This window comes from Cryphonectria parasitica, assembly GCF_011745365.1.
Source record: "Cryphonectria parasitica EP155 unplaced genomic scaffold M406scaffold_1, whole genome shotgun sequence".
In the NCBI taxonomy this organism is placed as follows: Eukaryota; Fungi; Ascomycota; class Sordariomycetes; order Diaporthales; family Cryphonectriaceae; genus Cryphonectria; species Cryphonectria parasitica.
The window spans coordinates 2,943,691-2,955,421 of NW_024468909.1; positions in this window are offsets into that span (position 1 = coordinate 2,943,691).

Genomic DNA, 11,731 nt, shown 5'->3' on the forward strand with positions numbered 1-11,731 from the left:
CCACATTCCACACACACACACTTTTACTGTACCGCAGCCCTGTGCGCAGGCTCTGGCAACTCGACCTGTCAACTGTCTCCAGAGACGGGGGCCCCGCAGATGCGATTGGTCGATCCTGCAGATCTGCCGGGAGCATCGATTTGGGCCGATCTGGCATGACGGGGTTAGGTTGCTGTCAGTGACAAGCGCTGATTCGCGATTGGGCACCCCTGACCCATATGCACTGTCATCCGGTTTCTGACCATGGTGCTGGGGCGCTGGAATTTGGGGCCCCTGAGGTCCCAGCCGATGAAGATCCGTTTCCGAAAGCCCTGCTGTCACCGTGCGGCTTTGACCTGTTCATGGTCAGGCCAGGTTCAACCCAGCACTGACAAGATCTTCACAGTACCGTTCACTTGTGATGAGGGCTTTTGTCTCATCTGTCGTTCGTGGATTGGCTATGTCGAAATCTCCGGCAGCCGATGTCAAAGGGCGGGATCGAGACCTCCTTTTGTCGGATTTGCCCATGTTTACAAACGCACCAAGTGGGATCAGCCTCATGTTCAGAATTAGAGCCCACCTCAAGCTGCCGAAAAGGAGAATCCGTACCACACAGTAAAAGGGGCGGCTTTCGGACTTGTTATCGTCCAGTCTGATGAGCCTTGACGGCGTACCATGTCGCAGAAGACAACAATCACCCACATCCCCCCTTGTTTGAATTCGAAGTGCCAGCAGGAAAAGAAGAGGCAATAAAGGAGGAAGAGAGAGACAGAAAAGTGTATATGTGCCTTCATATTCGTGGCTTTTCCCCCTTTCTTGTGGTTGCCTGATTTGTTCATGTCAAGCCTTGCTCCGTTAGTTGATACAGCTAATGGGCAGCATGGCGACTCGTTACGACTCAAGTCTGGTACCAAACTAACATTGGAGTGTGTTTTTCTTCTTCTTTCTTCCTACTTGGTGGCTGATACTGCAGTCCTGCAGACCCCCTTGAGGATGTCACGTCGGGAAATTACCGCCTGCAGGCCTTGCCCTCAGGAGCTGCTTGTTTCGACGAAGCAATGAACAAAATGCGGCTGAGCAGAACACGACTGTGCCCATCCATCCTCTGGTTCGCTAAGGTGTCGAGTTGCAGGGCCATCTCGTGGCCTTCCCAATCTTGTCCACACGGCCCATCTCCTCCTTGATCGGGCCCCCGGGCCTTCCAGAGTCAGTAGCTTCGTTTGCCCTGGATCGAAAGGCTTCGGACCTTCAGAGGAATACGGTCTCCACTGGTCATCCAGCAGTTGGACATCGAGTCTGGTACCGAGATGATTATCTTCCTTTCTCATAGGTATAGTGTCATCTCTATACCCTTCACCCGTATGGAGGAAGAGGAACCGAGGTCTGTCTAACCATCCCCGCTGTCCTCGCTACACCAACGCATTTATGGCAAAGACCGCCGCAGCGCACCCGGCATGTCTCAAATCAATTGTCATACCTCGAGTTTTTTTTTTTTTTTTTGGCAGCGCATCCAAAAGGAATCAATCCCACTACCAGAACAGCTCGCACCCGGCTCTGATCTGGCAGGTCGCTGTCGTTCGCGTCTTGTTCTACGCGGCTTCAAAGATACGTGTCGGGAAAGTGACCTAAGCCGCGACCTCATATGGAGAGTTTCATCCTCTCAGTGGTCCGGTGCTTTCAAATCTCGGACATTGTGCTGATATTGTATACTTTAACTTGATCCCTGGCTCGCTCGCGAGATGGATCGTCCAAGCTCTGATCTGACATGCAGACAGACCACCAACCCACCCCTCCCCTTTCCCCTCCCTCTCCCCCGACCCCAGCCATCTCATGGTTGGGTACAGCGAGAGTCTCATATGAGCTTGAGCAGTGCAGGACCATCGGCTGAGTTTCAACTACACGAATACGCGCGGATGTTACATATCGATGGTAGACTGCGTGCACGCACCATGCCTGGAATACACTGCGATTACCCAAGCAGCACAACACAACGACGACACGGCAGCATGCAAGAGGTTTTTTTCTTTCTTTCTTTCTCTTTTTTCCCCTTGGTCTTCCTCCCTCCGCGCCCCCCTTTTCCCTCCTCCTACTTCTCGTGAATCACTACTTCCAGCGGGTGAAATTTATTCTCATGACCTTAACCTCTAGTCCGGCGCCGGGCGTCATCAGAAGCAACACAGTACGAGAAGGGAGTCTCCGTCTCTGGTCTGCGATTAACTAACTGGCTTTGTCCCGACCGGTGAGACTGTGGCATTCCCATCCTCACTGGTGCAGCCTATCAACTGAGTTGCAGGAGCTTACCCTTGTTCCAAATCGGGCGCCTCACAGATTGATGACACCGGGTATCAGGGTGCAGGGGTCGACAAAACAAGGTTTTACCAGCGGCGCCTCTTCTTCCTGCATGCATTGGCCTAGGGCGTTGGTGCGTTTGGTGCGTCAATTCTTGTTTGCTCAGAAGTCTCTTGCCCTTGAGGGGGAAGGGGGGGGGGACCTATAGTACTGGACTGGAACGTATCCTTAAGGAACCCCGGCCCGATCTGAAGGACCCGCAGGCAGTCCAGCCATCATCATTCGAGGCCAGCATCAGCATCTTTCATTCGCCTCTCGATCGTGCTGCAGCCGCTTCGACCGGACCATCTTGCAGATCCGTGACCTTGCAGGTCCAGGGTCTGTGCTAACGCATGCCGCCGCTGGCTTGGACTTGGGGCCGTGGCCACAATTGCCCCCCCCCCCCCTTCTCCGAAATTGGAGCTGGCACAAGTTTTAAAAGCCTCTTGTAGAACCACAACACGGGATCATTCACCTGGGTAATACGCCAAGTCTCCGAATCTCGTCAGAGAAAGCACATGACTAAGAATGTCAAGCAACTTGGAGGTCCATTGCTCCTCTCCGTTCTTGCATGCAGGTGATGTCTCATCAACTTGCCGGCTATTGATTCCTTGGCAATTCCGACCCGGAAGGCACACCCGGTCCTCATTTTTCATGGCAAGCAACAGTTGTACAGCTCCGACACCTAGCTACTGACGACTGGAGCCTGGGGAGGATTATATCGGTGTGGATCTTCGTTTGTGTGTGTGTCTATGTGTCTGCTAGCCATCGACGTGACGCCCGGGTGGCCCTTGGACCCTTCACGAGGTCTCTCTTTGCACATTCAGGGGTTTGCATATTCGTCGAGGCGTCGAGGCAGGCCTGCTACCGTGACACGTACTGCTGACCTTGTGGGCTCCCGTTGCGTTCCAGCTTCATTTCACAGGATAAATTACGACCTGCCGATCTCACCCTAAAACCGAGGCTCAGAATAACGGGGAATGTTTCTGCGTGTGCACACAAGGCAGACCCCTGTCTGACCCAGCAAAAAGCATGTCGGTCCCGAAAAGCTGCTCTGGCACGTGCACGCGTGCACACCAAAAAAAGACTCCATTGGAAGCGTGTGGTGGTGGTTGAAGGGGGCATGGAAGGCATGGGGATACACTTGCTGACGACAAAATGCAGTGCTGCTCATATCGAGGTGGTTTGGTCTCTCTTTTCCCTGCTACAAATTTCCCTCACCATGTAATGGGTGGTTTTGGATCAACCCTGACGAGCCTATATTCGCGACCTCACCCCTGAACTGGCAACACCGCTGTCAGCCCAAGCGGCTTGGTGCGCCCTCCTCCCCCCCTGTCGACGCTTGCTCGGCAGCGATTGGCAGAAACGGTCTCTCTCGGTTTGGTTTTTTTTTTTTTCTTTTTTTTTCTGCGTGTGTTTTGTGGAGTCTGGATCGCTACCATGCGACTGGGATCTCCCATGTGGTTTCCTAAGTGTCAAGCACGCCAAAGTCGACGGCAGCGGCATTTCCCGCCAGATCTCGGTGAAGATTCAGCCCCAGAAACGGAAACGAGCGGACTAACAAAGTTTACTACTACGCACAAGCAGAGCTCGGCGCAAAGCCAGGAGAACCCAGGCCCTGAGAGCTGGCAGCGCACGACGAAAATACGCAATAGTCACTGTACTACTTGAACTACTACTGCTGCTACTACTATTATGTATCCAAACTTGCTTCTAACAGAAGCTCACCACCACCTATTGTAATGCCTGGCGAAGATGGACACAAGCAGCACAGCCTACAACCCTTGGATGGAGGGAGGGAAGAAAGAAAGAAAAGAAAAGAGAGAAAGAAAAAACATCGAAAGAGATGAGATCTGCTGTCATGGCCTGGCAGTGGGGTTGGGCAAGCGCTTAGCGATCGACCGTCCAAGGCCCAAGACGGAAGGGATTTTCTTTTTTTATAAAAAAAAAAAAAAAGGGTGAGAAGAAAGCGAGGGACGAAAAAGGGAAAAGAAAAAGAAAGAAAAAAGAAAAAAAAGAGGTTTCTACCATGCAATTGGACATTGGAAAGGGCTTGGATTCTACTGGCTCATGTCGCTAGTTTGCGCCCACCATCACGCGACTCGTGGTCACCACGAGTCCGGGCCGCTACCGCGTGAAGCCGCAGGTGTGGAAACACAAGAGAGCAAGAAAAAAAGACTGCACCCAAGTGCGTCCGGATTCAGTTCAGTATGACCTCGCCAATCTCGCAGCGGCTACAGGCATCAAAAACGGCTGTACAATGGTCGGCGAACGATGACCTGCAGTCTTTTGCTTGTTGGCCCCTGCCTCGATCTTGCGTACAGTGGTCGCCGTATCTAGAGTTCTTTCCTGCCCCGGCCGTAATCCCCGGTACCGAACCCGGGAAGAAGAAGAAGAAGATAATGAAGGGAAAAAGCAACCGGCAGCAACAGGAGAGAAAGGTCACTTGACGAGGTTCGGCACCATCACCGCCCACTGCAGGTAGGCTACGTGCATTTTGAGACAACGGGCCCCCGCTACGTCGACGTATGGTGACGATGCGACGATGCTGAGGGTCGCACAAGGCAACCACAACTACGGTAAAAGTAAGAGAACCCCCCCCCCCCCCAAACTAGAAAAGAAAAAAACGGCATGACCTCTCTGCCCGAGGCAATAACGGGAAACCCAGAATCTGGTTCTTCCGACCGAGCCCATGTCGGCGCCCGCCCGGCATCCGTGAACTCGATAAATGTTCAAGTTTTCAAAGTCCAATTCCCGGGGTGATTCCATCATCAAGTCGCTCTCGAACCAGTAAAGTCTGACTTGTCGCACTTGTGGTTACCCAAGTGGCATCATCAACCTAGGGAACGATGGCGACAACAAAGCAAAAAAAAAAAAAAAAGAAGAAAAAAGCTTGGCTGCTGAACGAGCTCTCGAGGCACCGTAACCTTACCTTCCCACCCCCCCCCCCCGCTTTTGGTGCTGCTTGTTTCTTTTGACACTTTTGCGGCTAGGTTAGTACTACGTACGGTACGAGGCCGATACGGCCGGCCCCCCTCTCTTCCTGCTACCACGCACGATGTTGCCCGTGTTGTGTGTGTTTTGTGGACCCATTGCATAGAGGACAGTACATACAAAAAGCTTCTCTAGCATGTTGCGTCAGTACCCGCCAGAATAGCCAGAAATATTACCCAGCCCCTCGGACCCGTACTTGATTTTTTTGTTCCGACGTCTCGGCAAAGCGCCCCCCCCCCCCATCACGATGCCATCGAGGGTGCAGAGGCGTTTTCCAGTAGGTCGCTTGTCTTTTCTTTTTCTCTTTCTTTCTTCTTCTTCTTCTTCTTCTTCTTCTTCCACAGTGTCTCAAATCACTCTGCGTCCTCTCCCCCAACCCCCCCTCTTCAACATCAAACATATCCATCCATCAAAATCAGTTACTGCGTTAGCGGGATGGCGCCTGGCAAGGAACGCCGCCTTTTCTTCCTTCTGAATACACGCTACATAGCACCTTTCTGCCAAAAAAAAGGGGGGGGGGGTAAATCGAAATTCCAGCCGCTCGGACCGGCACCTGCAAGGAGATGTCTTGGGGGAGTAGATTGAAGAAAAAGAAAAAGAAGAAAAAAAGAGAAGGAGAAGGAGAGGGAGAGGGAGGGGAGAGGGGGGGGGGGTCGCGTGTATCCTGATGAAAGGAGGGTTCACCGTATGTTCCCGCAGTCGGCGTCATCTGCATCTCGTTGTGTCACTTGTACTATAGTACGTGATGGTCACTTGCCATGGCCCTCCCCCCCCCCTTCCTCCTCCTCCTCCTCCTCCTCACGAAAAAGCCCAGCACCCAGATTTTCAACCGTGCGGGATAAACGACGCCAACCATCTTGTCGACACGACAAACGTCTCACCTTGGTGCAACTCTGAGGGGGCGGGAGGGACACACGAGCTAAAGATGGCCCCCCCCCCATCCTTTTCCCTTCGTATCCTCTCTCCCTCCTACAATTTTTCCTACTACCTCTCAAGTACTCGAGGCGCGCACGGCCTTGTTGAGAGCACGGTCGTCCATGTGACGTGGTCTATGACGATAGTTCATCCAGGCCCTCGGGATCAATTCTCGCCTTGTCCTCGCTACAAATCGGCCGTGTGTGTACAAATGTTTCTTTTTTTTCTTTTTTTTTCTTCTTTCTCCCGCTCTTTTCTTCTTGGGTCCTTTAGTGTACGACGCCCGTTTTGCTGCTACTCCCCGACCCAAGTGATACAAATCAGGACTAGATTGACCTCGGGGGACCGTGGACTCGGGATTTAGACTACGGTACCTGTGGGACATACTTTGCAACCCCCCCCCCCTCCGCCCCTCTTTCTTTCTTTTTGTTTTCTTGGGGAGGGCCGGGCGCGGACTGGATTCGCGGGTTGGCGGCAGAGAACGGACAGGAACCGTGCCAGTGGCGTATGCAATTCGTCAGTACTCTACTGGTTTGCCTGCCTGCTTGGTTTACACCTGACTACTCATATCTCACTAGCAGCAAGAAGCACTTGGCCTCAAAAAGAAAGAAGGAGGGGAGGGGACACCCTAGCATGCCCAAGAACCATTCATATCCTTACTCGCGAGTCAACAAACCAGCCCCAACACCACCCCAATACTTGTTGCCTGACGCTTATTTTTGTCACGAGAGCGCCGGCAGGCAGTCAACAATGGTTGCAAAGATGAAGTGGCGGTCGACACGAGTGCACAGGGCGCTTATCTTTCTATTCCGATGTGTTGTTGGGGTGGGGAGAAGAGGGCGGGCTTGTTGATCGCAGAAACACCGCGAAACAAAAAAGGACCGATGGCAGTGAGTTGCAACCTAGCCGAGCATCGAGCATTTCACATTGGACAATATTTGTGTGCACAACTGCACAAACACACCCACACCCACAACCACACACACACCCCCCCTCTTCAACACACCCCATCCCACACACACACACATACATGCGGCGAGGGAGTGGGGGGAGGGGGGAAGGGGGGAAAGGGGAAGACGATTACGTGTAGCGAACCAACCGGAGATTTTCTTCCAGAACCCACCTTTGACATCGGCTAGACACCTGCATTCCCCTATCTGACAGCTCACATCTTCCTGACTGAAATCATTTGATCGCAAATTATCAACCCAGTGACAGGTTTGACAGCTGTCCAACGAAGGGCCGGGGGGTGGTCGTTTTTCCTAGCGAGATTTGGCCAAGGGTCCCCTTCGAGTTGACGAAAAGGATCTTCATCCTCTTTTTTACTTCTTTCTTTCATTTTCCTCTCCTGGTGGTCAAGCACAGTTTGCCCAAGGCGGATGAGGACGACAGCGGCGACGAGTTGTGATCGTCGTTGGGGCCCAACCGTGGAGTGCTTGGTCCTTGCCAAGCCAGCAACGGGTTAAGAATATCTCCGAAAGCAAAAGTTGTGACGATCGGCGGGAGGAAGTCCGCTTGTCAACAATGGGACTCCATCGCGAGTGTGTGTGGTATGGAAGCGAGCAACCCACCCGCCGTTCCGTGGCCCCGCAGCGAGGAGGAGGAGGATCCATTCACCGCGGCGGAAGCGAGGGATGAGGGGCGAGAAGGGGGGGGGGGGAGCCAGGACAAGGAGAAGAAGGAGGATGAGGAGGGGGGCAAACGCCATGTTTCTGAGTGGAATCAGGCGTAATCGTATTTCCGCGGCTCATGGCGTTTTCATTAACAACGCTCTTGCAAGCTAGACCGAACCAAAGTTAAGGAGAAGTCTCGATGCCGATGCTCTCTGGCTGCAACCCAAACTCAACCCTCCCCAAGAGTGTGTCAAATTGGGAGAGTCCGTTGTCACCAAGTACTGCCAAGGTAATGAATGGGCTCTCGCTCGTGCGGCCGACGGGGATAACAAAAGACAATACCTCGATCCTCTCATTAGCAACCAAAACCTTGAGGACCCACCAATTGCGCACCCCCGTCTGCCACCCATCTACGGTCCCATTCGGAAGCAGGTTCCCAAGATTCAGCATCCTTCCGGCGCCGTGGGCCTGGATTTTTTTTATTTATACGGGACGCGGGTCAGTCAAAGTACCAGAGTGTGCAGAGGATGCCAATTTCTGTGATGGGGCGTGGCGCTTTAGAGGTGGGGTTCAGGGTGTGTCCACCGGCTCTGAGACGAACAACACACCAGAACGGTGCTTTCTTTGTCTCTTGAGGCGGAATGGCATTGTGTTCTCATCTTTTCCCCCAGGACAGAGATCGTTTGACTGACCAATTACGACCAGGTCACTCATCCCCCTCCCTATCTCACCTCCCAGTCCCAGTAATTACGATTATATCTTTTTCCAACCAAGTTAAGCGAGAGCGGGAAGAAACATCTGGCCCGTGCAGATCTGTCAAGGACACGTCCGGCGCGATCCTACCATCAGGGTAGGGTGTGCTGGGAAGAAGAGGGGTGGGGGCGCGAGCCCATCATCAAGCTCATGCAAATCAAAGGATGATAAGCAGCTGTCATCAGAGACGGAACCCGCCCGTCCCCCCAGAAAGTGTGTGGCCGGGGGCAAATCGCATCATCCGTCGTCACCAGACGTTGCCCATTGAGAGAGCGGGCTCATCCGTCGTCCGTATGGGCCTGTCTGTATGAATGGGTGCAGCAAGCCACCTCCTTGTCACTCAAATGAACTCCATCAGGCAACCTGATCGCAGGTTATGGGGAGGAGAGGGGACGATCAGATCATGGGCCCTCTCGCTTGCGGCTCTCGCAGTGGAAAGGGCCCCAGAAAAAGATGGCACACATTACTAATGCATTACTGCGCAGTAGTATGGCAGTATGGTAAAGGACAAAAAGACAAGAAAGAGGGCAGAAAAATACCGGGGCGGGGGGGGGGGGAGGACTTTGCTGGTTCAATGGTTGTTTACTCCACAAACCCTCTTTTTTTTGGGCGAGAGAGGTAGGGAAGGTGGCTATACGGCCCTCACCTGCTGCTACTCTGTATTACTGTATGGTACGAGGAAGTTTCCATAGTCCGTAGTAGCTTCCATCACTGTGCCAGGCCCCACCCCGCTGCTCCTCCGTCGCGGCTAGAGTGACAGGAGGCAGGAGCAGCACCCGTTCCGGGTCACACACCAAAGGGGATGACGACGAGCATTTACAAATACCCTCTCCCTAAAACCCACATCAGACCACCAGGACGGCACCGGATCCAGAAACTGTTCCCAGCGAGAAGGTTCAACCTTATTCGTTCTCGTTTTTCTCGGTTTCTCTTTCCTTCTCTCCCGTGCTTGCCCCAGCGGCGAGGGACCGGGGGGCCGGTGTGGATGGGGTCCCCACTAAGATTTGAAGGGGCTGCCACCGGTGGGGCGCCAAGTCGGAAATTCCGGCATGCTCTAACTCGATTTCTTGACTATGACAGCACACTCGTGCCATTCCAAGGGCCGGAGGAAGGGCCGAACTGGACCGGAATTGTTGCTCCAGGCCACCGTTTTACGAAGGCAAAGGCTTGGCTTGACCTGGTTGACATCGGATGGGTGAGGGAGAAAGAAGAGAAGATCACTGCTGACTGCATCGGATGCAGGATCGTTGAAACGAGGGGAGAGGATGAGAGGGGTTGGGGGGGTGTGGAAGGAAGTTGAGGAAGCCGACTTACTCTCCCCACCCCCCCCCTTCTTCTTCCTTTATTTCTTACTCCCTCTCCCCCAAAACAATATGCGAATGACAACAGCACAAGTAGCAGATAAGAGGTTCTGGAAATGAGCTGGGAGTGGTGTGTGAAGAACAGCAGGAAGAGGGAAGACCCCCAATTGTTGAGCATGCTGTGTAAGCATATCATTATCTACAACAACAATTTGTGCACACTAGATTCGTGAAGAGGAAAAAGATAAGAGAAACTTCATCCTGTCGGCAAAGTTCTTGCGTTGGAACTTAAAAAGTATCAACATCCAACCATCTGATCGAATCACAGAGCGGGATTGGGTTTGCCCCCCCCCCCCCAATTGCGCCCTGCATATCGGCAACTATCATCCATTAATTTTGAAAGGAAAAGTTCGTTCAAGGGGCGACATGTTGACGTGCAGCTGACAGGTCGCAATTGCTCCGGAAGAGTGACACGACACTACTAATACCTTCCTTGAACAGGCTGCAGTGAGATGTGCTTGCCGCGGCCGTGACCAACTGCTGCAGCAGCAACTTCCGCTCGCGATGCGCGGGAAATCCGACAAGCCCCCTATCGCGACTCGTGTGGGCTACTCAACACCAAGACAAAAACAAAACAAAAGGGTTGAGGGTGTCGGATCTGGACTCTCGTCTCGGGTGTTGTTTTTTTTTCGTCACACTCTTTGTCTCTCTGTTTTCTCTCTCTCTAGCCACAAGGTATTGATGTAATTGAAGGCGCTAGAGCGCACAACACAACGGCTGTCTTTTTGCTTGGGTCTCGAAACATATGTGTGGTTTCTGATTGGACAGCGACAAAGACAAACACGCGGATACCCTCTCCCCTATTTTCTGACTTCATCCCAGATGCAAACGACAGCTCACAATTCGCACTCGCTTATTCAACTGTCAAGAAAGACAACGGGTCAGAAAAGTAATGTCTCAGCTCACCCTCCACCCTCCCCCACAGCCCTACAAGTTCGCCGAAGAAGGGATGGGTGTGTGCGTGTGTGTGTGTGTGGTATGGTGACGTTATGAACATCATCTCTTTTTCAAAGCTTCTCGACAAATATTACGTGTACAGCCCCGTGACCCTCGTCGTTTCCCTATCTGTTTTCCTTATTGTCTTTCTCTCTATCGTCAACGCACGCGTGGCTTTGGGCGTTGACGAGCTTGGTAATGAGAGAGGGGGGGGGGGGGGGAAGCTGAGTCGATTTACTATGACACTATGGGAGGATGGAGGAGAAGGAGGGACGGAACAAAGGTCCTCGCGTACCAGCCCAGCTAAACATACGCCCGCAAAGAGAGAAGGGCGGTCTCTTTCCTTTTTGATGGAAAGTAACCCATTCCAAGCCCATACATTGATGGTTTGAGCCTGTGCATGACGCGGCTCAGGATATCGGTCGTGTGGCTGGCTGTGCTGCTCTGTGCTGGGTTTGGTGTGGTGTGGCGTGTTGGGTGACATAACCGGTCCGTCCTCTTTTCGTTGTCTTCTTCTTCCACAACTTGCACTTTTGATCAACAAAAGGGATTGCTATTTACCGCAGCGGGCAGGCAGGCAAGCCAGCCACCCAGCCAGCCAGCCACTTGTAAACGGAGGGGTATGCACACCGATGAAGGGGGCTTGGCCCGGCTCGTTGTCCTTTTCAGCCGCAGAAGCGACAAGCCATAGTTGGCTGGCTGGCCTGGCTGGTCTCACTCACCACCCGCGGGCTAACCTACACCGACGGGAAGAAGTAGAAGGAAAATAGAAGGAAAATACCGTGGGGTGACAAGATAAGAAGCGGCAGTAGGCGATGTGGGCATCGAAGCAAGCTGCTGCTACTACTTGCT